Consider the following 12,123-nt stretch of genomic DNA (forward strand, 5'->3'; position numbering starts at 1 on the left):
TGTGTGTGTGTGTGTGTGTGTGTGTGTCTGCATATCTGTGTTTGTTTCTTCATCTGTGGAGGGATACTTAAGTTGATTCTATATCTTGGCTATTGTGAATAGTGCTGCGATAAATATGGAGTGCAGATATGTCTTTGACATACTCATTTTATTTCTTTTGGATCTATACCCAGCAATGGGATTGCTGAATCATATGGTAGTTCTATGTTTAATTTTTTGAGGAACCTCCATACTACTTTCCATAGTGACTACAGCAATTTACATTCCCACCAATAGTGTACAAGGGTTCCCTTTTCTCCACATCCTAGTCCAACAGTTTTAATCTTTCATCTTTTCAATAATAGCCATTTTAACAGGGGTGAGGTGATATCCCATTATAGTTTTGCATTTCCTGATGATTAGTGATTTTGAATATTTTTTCCTAACAAGTCACTTTTCTTGGGAGGCATATAGGTGATTTCTAATTTTTTGCAATGGAAACAATGTTGTGATAAACATCCTTGTATGGAGTTTTTGTTTGCCTGTCCGGTTATTCCCCCAAGACAGTGATTCTTCAAGTGTGTTGCATGGAGCCCTGGAAATGCCTGAGGGACTTCTGCAGGGGTGAGGTGGAGGCCAGGCTTCAGGGCTGCAGCCCCTAACACTGCTTTGGCAATTACAGATGCACTTCCCTCTGCTCGATTTTGTGTGAAGGAAGAGTTTCACTACAAATGCAACTGGAAATCGGGTGCTTAGAATATAGTCAAAGAAAAATAAAGTTGTTAGGTGAAAGATGCCCATTTAAAGATCTGATACAGGTTGATAAATACTGTTGTTCACCAAGAAAGGGCATACTTATTTACATTTCTACCAAAAGTATATGTGCCTATATTCTGCCACACCAATACTTTTCATTTATACTGATTTAAAAGCATACATATCATTCCTTTAATTTAGATGTCCTTATCTAGTGATTGTATTAGTATCCTATTGCTGCTGTACAAACTACCACAAAGTTAATGACTTAAAACAACACGAATTTATTATCTTACAGATCTGGAGGTCAGAAGTCCCAAATGAGTCTTACAGGGCTGAAGTCAACATGCTGGCAGGGTTGTATTCCTTTCTGGAAGCTCTAGAAGAGAATTCATTTCCCCTGCCTTTTCCGGCTTCTAGAAGCTACCAGCATTCCTTGGCTTGTGGCCCCTTTCTCCATCTTCAGAGCACAGCACTCCAATCTTGGCTTCCTTCATCACATCTCTTTCTTTGACTTGGACTCTTCTGACTTTCTGTTTCACTTATAAGGACCCTTGTGATTACATTGGGCTGACCCAGATAATCTAAGATAATCCTCTCATCTCAAAATCCTTAACTTAATCACACCTGCGAAGGTCCTTTGTCATGTAAGGCAACATACTCAGTTTTGGAGATTAGGATATGGACATCTTTCAAGGGCTATTCCCGCCATCACAGTAATGATATAGAACACATTTTATTTTGTTTGTTGTTAATTCGCAGTTATTTCATAAATGCTCTCTGTGTCATTTGCTCATTTTTTTATTGGGATATTTGTATTTTTCTAGCTGATTTATTTTAAAATTTTTATAAATTTTGGAGTTGTAAACATGTAGCCAATTACATAGGTTGCAAACACTTTTTTCCACACTTCTAGTTTTTAAACTTTCCTTAGGCTACTATGTAGTACTCTGTTCCAGTTGCCATAATAAAATACTATAGACTGGATGGCTCACACAACAGAAATTTATTTTCTCACAGTCCTGGAGGCTGGAAATCTGAGATTATCGCGCAAGCATTGTTGGTTTCTAGTGAGGGCTCTCTTCCTGGCTTGAAGATAGCTGCCTTCTCACTGTGTCCTCACATGCGAGAGAGAGAGACAGAGAGACAGAGAGAGAGAGAGAGGGCCTTTTGTCATCTCTGCTTATGAAGATACTAATCCTATTATGAGGTCTCCACCCTCAGGACCTCATCTAACCCTAATTACCTCCCGAAGGACCCAACTCCAAATGCCATCACATTGTGGGTAAAGCCTTCAACATGTGAATTTTGTGGGAACACAAACATTTAGTCCATAAACAGGTTTTATGGAAGATGTTGGATGTTCGTGTGTTCATATCTATCAGTCTTCTGTTTTAGTTTATTTATTCTCTGTAACAGGGTCTCACTCTGTCACCCAGCATGAAGTGCAGTGGTGCAATCATGGCTCACTGCAACCTCAACCGCCCAGGCTCGAGCAATCCTCCTGCCTTAGCCTCCTGAGTAGCTGGGACCACAGACACAGGCTGCCACGCCCAGCTAAGTTTTTAATTTTATTGTAGAGATAGGGTCTTGCCGCGTTGCCCAGGTTATGTCAATCCTTTGATGCCTTTTTGGCTTCAATATGTTTAGCTTAGTAAGACTTCCCTCATCTAAGATTTATAAACATGTACATATACTTTCTTCTTAAATTCTCATACATTCGTTTTCTTTTACATCCACATTTAACCATTCTGAAATTTCAGGTGAGGTCTGACTCATTTTTTACCCACTTAAACTATTTTGGTTACTATTTTATTCTTCAAATACAACTTCTAATAGGTTCTAAGCACTTAAGCCTCTAATCAAAGACTAGGGCCCTGGATTTGCCATCATCTGAATGCTGGCCTCTTGTAATTCACTTTATTTCTTCCCTTTCTGTGCTAGTAATAGAAAACTATTTTTTGTCTATCTGGAAAATCCATTCATTCAGTAAAGACCAACAACTAAAGCCAGCTTTTTTTTTTTTTAAAGGAAACAGTGAGTTTCCTTAATATTTCAGACTTGAAAAGCTTTCCATGAATAGCAATTTAAGATCAACTCATCTGAGCGTGTACTAAGACTTTCACATTCTTTTGAATCCTAAAGTTATTTGATCTTCAAAACAAATGGGGAAAAATATTCTACCCATGGAAGAAACCTATTTAGATCGTTGAACTTTAAAAAACTTGTGCTTCAGCCAGGTGTGGTGGCTCACACTTATAATCCCAGCACTTTGGGAGGCTGAGACAGGCAGATCACCTGAGGTCAGGAGTTTGAGACCAGCCTGGCCAACCTGGTAAAAATACAAAAAAATACAAAATAAAAAAATAAAAATAAAATTAGTTGGGTGTGGTGGCACATGCCTGTAGTCCCAGCTACTGGGGAGGCTGAGGCAGGAGAATCGGTTGAACCTGGGAGGCAGAGGTTGCAATGAGCCAAAATCGGGCCATTCCACTCCAGTCTGGGTGACAGAGCAAGACTCCATCTCAATCAATCAATCAATGTAATGATGAGAAGCCAGGAGAGGAGTGGGTTGATGAAGGAGTGGGTAGAACTTGTGTAAGAACACCCTTAGGGAGATGAAAGGAGATGGTAGAGGAAAGACTCCAAGCCAGTGGCTTCTGTGAATTGGCCACAAGACCACACTGGGGGATCCCGCTGAAGATGCATAAACTTCCTCAAATAATGATGATGGTCTCCACTGCCATGTGTCCCTCACCTGCCTCATAGTCCCGGCCCCAAATATTGCCAGAATGAGGACTGAGGCTATTGTTCCCCTGTGGGAGGGGAAGTTTACATAACTAGGGAGGGTTTGGGGATTGGTGATAATTAAATTAAAAAAAACAATAAAGCCAATTTTTAATCCGAGAGAAAACAAAAAGTTAAGTAGGGAAGGAGAAGTAGTCGTAATATGTTACATGACTCAGCTGTCAATAACATTAATAGATTCATAAAAGGTAATCACTTATGCCAGTCATCAATTTGCTGCCTCTCCAGATTCACACTGCACCATCTGACCTGTGAAATTCGGGGTCCTTTGACTATTTCTCCTTTGCAGCTGGCATGACGTTAAAAGCATCGTCAGTAGAGGGCGTTGGAGGGACGCTGAAGGAGGAAGGCGGACGCTGAAGGAGGAAGGCGGTCGCTTCCACCATCCAGGGTTTTGCTGCTTTTCGCTCCTCTCCCTACAGTCCCCAACGCGGCCACCAAAGATCCAGTGGCAGCTCCATTAGGATCCAGCAGCACCTGATAGATAACTTCCCACAGAGTTCCCGCAGCCTTCCCAGGAGTGATCCCCAGTGAATCATGCGGGTGCCTCCGCTGGCTTCCCAGCCCTGGCCTGCCAGTCCTCCAGAGAGGTGCTTTCTGCTCGCCAGTCCTGGCCGTGGTTTTCTACACATCTGTACCTTGGAGTGGTGTTTTCTTCTTGTCCAGTAGCTGTGGCCTGGAGCAACCCAGAAAACTTCTGTGCCGTCCCAGCCTCAGGGAGGGTCGTTCCTCCGGTGAGTGTCCTCGTGTGGGGGGAAAGAACCCCCACAGGTTTGTAGTAGACATGGACTTCTGTCACAGAAGGCAAATTAACAAAAGAAAAGCAAACAGAAGTGTATTCACATATATTCTTCATAACACATGGGAGACACACAGAGAATGAGTAGTTCTCAAAGCGGTGTCTTTGAATTCCAGCTTAGCTAGCATCTTTAACAAAGAACGGTACATTTTTAGAGAAGTGACAAGACAAAGGAAAAGGACTTTGAGTTTCTACAGGCAGCAACTCGAGGAAAGGCAAAGAACTGGCAGATAAAGGATGATTAGTAAAACTCGTTCATATAAATTCCTCTGGCTTCATCTCCAGGTCAAGAGGGTCTAAAGCTTTCTTCAGTGGTAATATTTATTTATTTATTTATTTTTGAGATGGGGGTCTTGCTCTGTCGCCCAGGCTGGAGTGCAGTGGTGCCATCTCGGCTCACTGCAACCTCTGCCTCCCTGGTTAAAGTGATTCTCCTGTCTCAGCCTCCCAAGTAGCTGGGATTACAGGTGTCCACCACCACACCTGGCTAATTTTTGTAATTTTAGTAGAGACAAGGTTTCACTGTGTTGGCCAGGCTGGTTTTGAACTCCTGACTTCAAGTGATCTGCCTACCTTGGCCTCCCAAAGTGCTAGGATTACAGGCGTGAGCCACAGCGCCCAGCCCCTTTTTTATTTATTTATGGATTTATTTATTTATTTATTTTGAGAGGGAGTCTCGCTCTGTTACCCAGGTGGGAGTGCAGGTAGAGTGCAATGGCACCATCTCGGCTCACTGCAACCTCCGCCTCCTGGGCTTAAGCAATTCTCCTGCCTCAGCCTCCCAAGTGGCTGGGACTGCAGGGGCCTGCCACCATGCCGGGCTAATTTGTGTGTGTATGTGTGTGTGTATTTTTAGTAGAAGCAGGGTTTTACCATGTTGACCAGGCTGATCTCAAATTTCTGACCTCAGGTGATCCACCAGCTTCAGCCTCCCAAAGTGCTGTGATTCCAGGCATGAGCCACCACATCTGGCCCACTGGCAACCTTTAGAGAACAAGGAAGGATACTGTAATGGTTAATATTAGGTGCCAACTTGTTTGGATTGAGGAATGCTAGCTGGCTGCTGTTGTTTCTGGTGTGTCTGTGAGGGTGTTGGGGAGACTGATATGTGAGTCAGTGGACTGGGAGAGGAAGACTCACCCTCAGTGTGGGTGGACACCATCCAGTGGCAGCCAGCACAGCCAGAACAAAGCAGGTGAAGAAGGTGGGGCAACTTTGCTTGCTGAGTCTTCTGGCTCTCTTTCTTCTTCCCACTTTGGTTGCTTGCTTCTGCTCCTCCTGCCCTTGAACATCAGACACCAGGTTCTTTGGCCTTTGGATTCTGAGACTTGCACCAGCGGCTTCCCAGGGTCTCCCAGGTATTCAACTGCAGACTGAAGGCTGCACTGTCAGCTTCCCTGGTTCTGAGGCGTTCGGACTTGGACTGAGTCACTACCGGCTTCTCCTTCTCTCCAGCTTGCAAACGGCCTCCTGTAGGACTTTGCCTTGTAATCGTGTGAGCCAATCTTCCCTAGTAAACTCTCTTTTATATACACATATATCCTATTAGTTCTGTCCTCCTGGAGAACTGACTCATACAGATGCCCTTTTTCTATATAGATCTATATTCTGCTTTTAGGCAAATAGAGGAGAATGCAGGGGCAGAAAAGGTGTGATCCCTTTCCTCACCCATCATAAGAATCATGGCTCCAACTCCTACAACAAAGACAGGTTCACAGGAGAAAAGCGTAACACAACTTATTTAATCAAAGTTTTACATGACACAGGAAACTTCGGAAATAAAGTCCTAAAGACCCAGGGAAAATTGTCTATTTTTATGCTTAAGTCAAATAAAAAATGGACAGGCATGTAGAAATGTGACTGGACAACAACGATATGATCTAATGATAATGGATTGAGTAGGGAGACCCAGCAAGGCCCGTATGTTCAGATTCTTCTTGGCTTCTCTGTGCAGCATTCCTTGCTCTGGGATAGGGCAGGACCCCTCTGGAATGGGAGTCTCATGACCAACTATTAGGCAAGGCAGGTCGGAGAATGTCTTTATGTCCAGCTCCTGCACAGAAAGATGGGGGAGGTGAGAGTGACATGTCTCCTTTTAAGGCCTGCTTTGGCGAAGACGGGATCTAGTTTCTAATAACCAGCCTTGGGGAAGTGGAATTCTGGTTTCCATGACTTGCTTTGGGGGAAAAAAGAGGGAGGAGAGATAGAACAGAAAAGATCAGAGAGAACTTGCTTCTGGAGCCTTCCAGTCTCCTTTAGATCAAAGTACTCAGCCTGCCAAAGTGCCGTACTGCAGGGCATTGTTTTCCAAGCCCCAACAGAGGGCAGAGCGCTCTGGTGCATCTGTTTCTTCTTAAGTGTCTTCAGCTCGTTAATCCCTTGTACTCTGGGGAGGCGTACTCTGGTCTCTCAAACGTGCCCACCTCTAGGCATTCTTTACAGTCCTCTTTCCCCCTTGATAGATAATCTATACTGTAGTTAATAACTCTTTGTATTAAACTTTCTATGTACTGATTACGCTGTGGTTTCTAACTCCTGATTAGACTTGACCAGTACAACACTGAATATGTGTCTAACCAAAGCTGATGTAATTGTTTCGGGAAGAGAGGAAGGCAGAAAGCATGAATGTGTGTATGTGAGCAATAAAGAGAGTGAGAGAGACAGAGCGAGAGAGAAAGTTAAGGCCTTATTTTCTGTCGCAAGAAGTTGACAATCTACACCTGAAACTGAAAAATTATAGAATATAGTATAAAATTAGAGATTTGAAAGTGGTTCTGTTTAGAGATCAGGAAATGGAGAGAGATCTGCTAATTTTTGTAACAAGCCTTGGATTTGACTCTTATGATTATAGATAGCTTCAATAAGAATTAAAACTGATAAAAAGAGAATTACTAGGACTTTGGAGGGCCAAGGCAGGAGGATCACTTGAGGCCAGGAGTTCAAGGTCAGCCTCGCCAACATACCGAAATCCTATCCCTACTAAAAAACACAAAAAGGTAGCTGGGCATGGTGGCGCATGCTTGTAATCCCAGCTACTCGGGAGGCTGAGGCATGAAAATCACTTGAACCCGGGAGGCAGAGGTTGCAGTGAGCTGAGATCATGCCACTGGACTCCAGCCTGGATGACAGAACGAGACTCTGTCTAAAAAAGAGAAAAAAAAAAAAAAAAAAAAAAGGAGAGAGAGAGAAAAAAAAGAAAATTACTAGGGCTGAAATAAATAAACAAAGGGGAAGGAAGGAAAGAACGTTACAAAGTTTGTGGGAGTAAACCAAAAATAAAATTCTAAGCACCCCCAACCACTGAATGGATCCCCCCTTGGCCAAGAGGATCCCAAAGAAAACCTGAGGAAGCTTTGTGCAATGGCAGCCAATGAGGTTTACCTGAGGTGTGATTATTGCTAATGGAAAACTCTTCTCAGTACCCTGCCATGATGTATTGAAACATAGTCAGCATTGGCAATTTTTGACAGTCTCTCCAGAGACTGAACTTTGTTAGTAAAAAAAAATATGTTAAAAAAACCCCAAAAAACAAAAACCGAACTCGGGTGCAGTGGTTCACGCCTGTAATCCCAGCACTTTGGGAGGCTGAGGCGGGTGGATCACTTGAGGTCAGGAGGTCGAGACCAGCCAGGCCAACATGGTGAAACCCCGTCTCTACTAAAAATACAAAAATTAGTTGAGCATGTGCCTCACACCTGTAGTCCCAGCTATTCGGGAGGCTGAAGTGGGAGAATTGCTTCAGCTTGGGAGGCAGAGGTTGCAGCGAGCTAAGATCACACCAGTGCACTCCAGCCTGGGGGACAGAGTGAGACTCTGTCTCAAAAAACAAACAAACAAACAAAACAAACAAAGAAAATCCAAAAACAAATGCTCAAAAAACTAGTTAAGGCCATAATGGGAAGGGAGGTCAGATATCCTTTGCTACACCCTCCTCCCTTTGGAGTTCAGGCACATGACTGACCAGCATGAACATTCACAAAGAAATTATAAGACTGACAAAACAGACTATTTGTAGCAACAAGATACCAAATTCCAACCTGATGCTGGTGTAGCATCACATGACAGATAACAGGCCCTAAAGGAAATCAAAGTATTTTACCCCCAAATGTATTTCTTTGACATATTTTGGAATAGCTCTGCAAAGCCATCTCTTGTGGGGGAAAATCTGCATTCTCTAGAGAATCTCCTTCCCTTACCAGGACTTTTTTGGAGAGTCTGATACCTTTCAAGGCCCAGTGAGAGACATATACCATCTATTCTCTCTGAAGCTTACTTAGAGACTTTATATAACAAAAATCTGGGGTTCCACAATCCCCCTTATCTTGATTCAAGCATTTCTTTATGCTGACTCAGCTCTTCAGGCAAAGCTTAACTCTTTCAACCAATCACCAATCAGAAAATCTTTGAATCCACCTATGACCTGGAAATCCCCTGCTTCCAGATGTTCTACCTTTCTGGGCTGAACCAATGCATACCTCACATGTGTTGATTTATGTCTTTGCCTGGAACTTCTGTCTCCTTAAAATGTATAAAACTAAGCTGTAACCCAACCACCTTGGATGCATGTTCTCAGGACCTCCTGAGGCTGTGTCAAGGGTCATGGGCCTCACATTTGGCTCAGAACAAACTTCTTCAAATATTTTACAGAATTTTGCTTTCTTCACCCACAGGGGCATTAAAAGATGTGTCACTGGGATTTTTTTTTTTTTTAATTAAACACACAATATATGATCAAACTAATTTCTGCCAAACTAATTTAATGGGATTAGAAAATAGGCCCATTGTCTCCCTCATTTCTTTCTTCCTTGAAAGAAAGGATAGGGATGGAGGAAATGCATGCCTTTGGTTACCTAGAGCCGCAGTCTCCAACCTTTTTGGCACCAGGGACCGGTTTTGTGGAAGACAATTTTTCCACAGTGGGTGGTGGGGGAGTGGGGGAGTGGGGCAGATGTTTTTGGGATGAGACTGTCCCACCTCAGATCATCAGGCATTAGTTAGAGTCTCATAAGGAACACGCAACCTACATCCCTCACATGCGCAGTTCACAATAGGGTTCACACTCCTATGAGAATTGAATGCTGCCGCTGAGCTGACAGGAGCTGGAGCTCAGGTGGTCATGCTGACTTGCCCGCTGCTCACCTGCCGCTGTGTGGCCCACTTCCTAACAGGTCACAGACAGTACCGGTCCTTGGCCAGAGGACTGGGGACCCTGACCTAGAGTACCAGAAGGGACAGTGTAGTAGGACTGTGGAAATCTGTCTCTGCTGGGGAGGGAGGTAAGAACTCCAAATAATTGAAAGCAATAGCATTATTTCTGCATCCAAAAGAAAGCCCATTAGTTACCCTCAGAGGCTTCCTCTACTGCCTCCCTAGGGCTCACTCAGCATAGTCAGAGAAGCAGCAGCATATGTGGGCTTGGATTGTTAATAAATGGGCAAGAATCAAAACACCTTCTTGTGTTTTTCTTTTCTTCCAGTTGGCAAAAATGCACTTGGTCATTTCAAATACAACATAGGTCTTCAGGAATTAGCGAAACAATAGGGAGCCATGAGTATCTGTCTAGAAAAGAAGTCTCATGTAGCTACACAGAAAGCCAATTACCCCATGGGTAGAACAGGGGAGACTGGAGCGGTGTTGCTCAGAATCTTGAATTGCACAGAGGTGAGGACAAGGAGGACAGTCTTGGTTGCAATTTTGGTGCTACAAACAGAGCCACATTGTTGCCTGTGTTGAAAATGAATGTAGTGCTATTCATTTTTAGCTGTGTCTCTATTGAAATGAGAATAAATATAAAATACATAATGAACACCCAAGAAAATCTACAGTGGCAATTTTCTAATACCAACAGAAAAAGGAGCATGAAATGACTATGAAATTCCCTTGTCCTTTGGTTTTCTTCTTGCGAATATGAAAATATAAACACCATTGTTTTGTGAGAATTAGAGTTAATTTGTCGGTAATATTACTAGCACAATGTCTGGCTTGAAGTAGCATTAAATTGTTGTCAGAAAGGGGTCCTGAGGCAGGCCCCGAGAGAGGGTTCTTGGATCTCGGGAAAGAAAGAATTTGAGGCGAATTCATTGAGTAAAGTGAAAGCAAATTTATTAGAGAAGTACAGAAACAAAAGAACGGCTACTCCATAGGCAAAAAAAGGCCCTGAGGGCTGCTGGTTGCCCACTTTTATGGTTATTTCTTGATTATATGCTAAACAAGGTGTGGATTATTCATGAGTTTTCTGGGAGAGGGGTGGGCAATTCCTGGAACTGAGGATTCCTACCCCTTTTTGACCATATAGGGTAACCCCCTGACATTGCCTTGGCATTTGCAAACTGCCATGGTGCTGGTGGGAGTGTCTTTTAGCATGATAATACATTATAATTGCCATATAATGAGCAGTGAAGATGACCAGAGGTCACTTTTGTGGCCATCTTGGTTTCGGTGGGTTTTGGTTGGCTTCTTTACCATCACCTGTTTTATCGGCAAGGTCTTTGTGACCTGTACCTTGTGCCGTCCTCCTATCTCATCCTGTGACTTAGGACGCCTAACCTCCTGGGAGTGCAGCCCACTGGGTCTTATTTTACCCAGCCCCTGTTAATGATGGAGTCGCTCTGGTTCAAACGCCTCTGACAAAACGACTGATAGCATCACTGATATTTTCATTCCTTTTATCGTCATTTTAATTATTAGTAGTATTTGAAAGCAGAGTCACAACCTCAGATGGTTTCAGGAGCCAGGCCAGGAACATAAGTGTAGCAAGTGGGCCTTCTGGGGACTGTAGAACTGGAAGGTGCACGTCCCCTCCAAGCAGAGCAGTTCCCTGTCGGCTTTAGAAGAGCATGTGAAAATGCTGATCTCATCATTATTATCCTCATCCTTATTCTTTTTACAGGAAAAGCCAGAAATCCAGGTTTTTATGTGAAATCTCCCAACTTTAAATGTTGAAGACTAAACCATTTTTATCTGTGGGGAGGATCGGGCCCATAAGCCTTATACACTGTTTTAAAGAAACAACAGTCCAGGTAATCCCAGCACTTTGGAAAGCCAAGGTGGGTGGATCACCTGAGGTCAGGAGCTCGAAATCAACCTGGCCAACATGGGGAAACCGCATCTCTACTAAAAATACAAAAATTGGCCGGGCGCGGTGGCTCACGCCTGTAATCTCAGCACTTTGGGAGGCCGAGTCGGGTGGATCACGAGGTCAGGAGATCGAGACCATCCTGGCTAACATGGTGAAACCCCATCTCTACTAAAAAATACAAAAAAAAAAAAAAAAAAAATTAGCTGGGCGTGGTGGCAGGCACCTGTAGTCCCAGCTACTTGGGAGGCTGAGGCGGGATAACAGCTTGAACCCGGGAGGTGGAGCTTGCAGTGAGCCAAGATCGCGCCACTGCACTCCAGCCTGGGCGACAGAGCGAGACTCTGTCCCCCCCTCCAAAAAAAAAAAAAAAAAAACCACACACAAAAATTAGCTGGGTGTGGTGGCATGCACCTGTAGTCCCAGCTACTTGGGAGGCTGAGGTGGGAGGATCGCCTGAGCCTGGGAGGCGGAAGTTGCAGTGCGCGGAGATCGTGCCACTGCCCTCCAGCCTGGGCAACAAGAGGGAGACTCAAAAACAAGCAAACAAACAACAACAATAAAACAGTGTCCCCCAGCTAGAGGATCTTGCTTCCTCTTTGGGACACTGTCATTGTCGGTCTTTCTTAGCATTGTCCCAGTGTCCTCCCAGACACAGCACACACTGCTTTCTCTGGTTAACTGGTCATCAGGGTTTTGTCAATGC

At 43.9% G+C, this 12,123-nt stretch overlaps 1 pseudogene; it reads left to right on the top strand.

Moving 5' to 3' along the window:
* The first annotated feature begins 7,691 nt into the window (after positions 1-7,691).
* Positions 7,692-7,824, top strand: LOC126961975 (uncharacterized; annotated as a pseudogene).
* The last annotated feature ends 4,299 nt before the right edge of the window (positions 7,825-12,123 follow it).

This window comes from Macaca thibetana, chromosome 8, assembly GCF_024542745.1.
Source record: "Macaca thibetana thibetana isolate TM-01 chromosome 8, ASM2454274v1, whole genome shotgun sequence".
NCBI lineage: Eukaryota > Metazoa > Chordata > Mammalia > Primates > Cercopithecidae > Macaca > Macaca thibetana.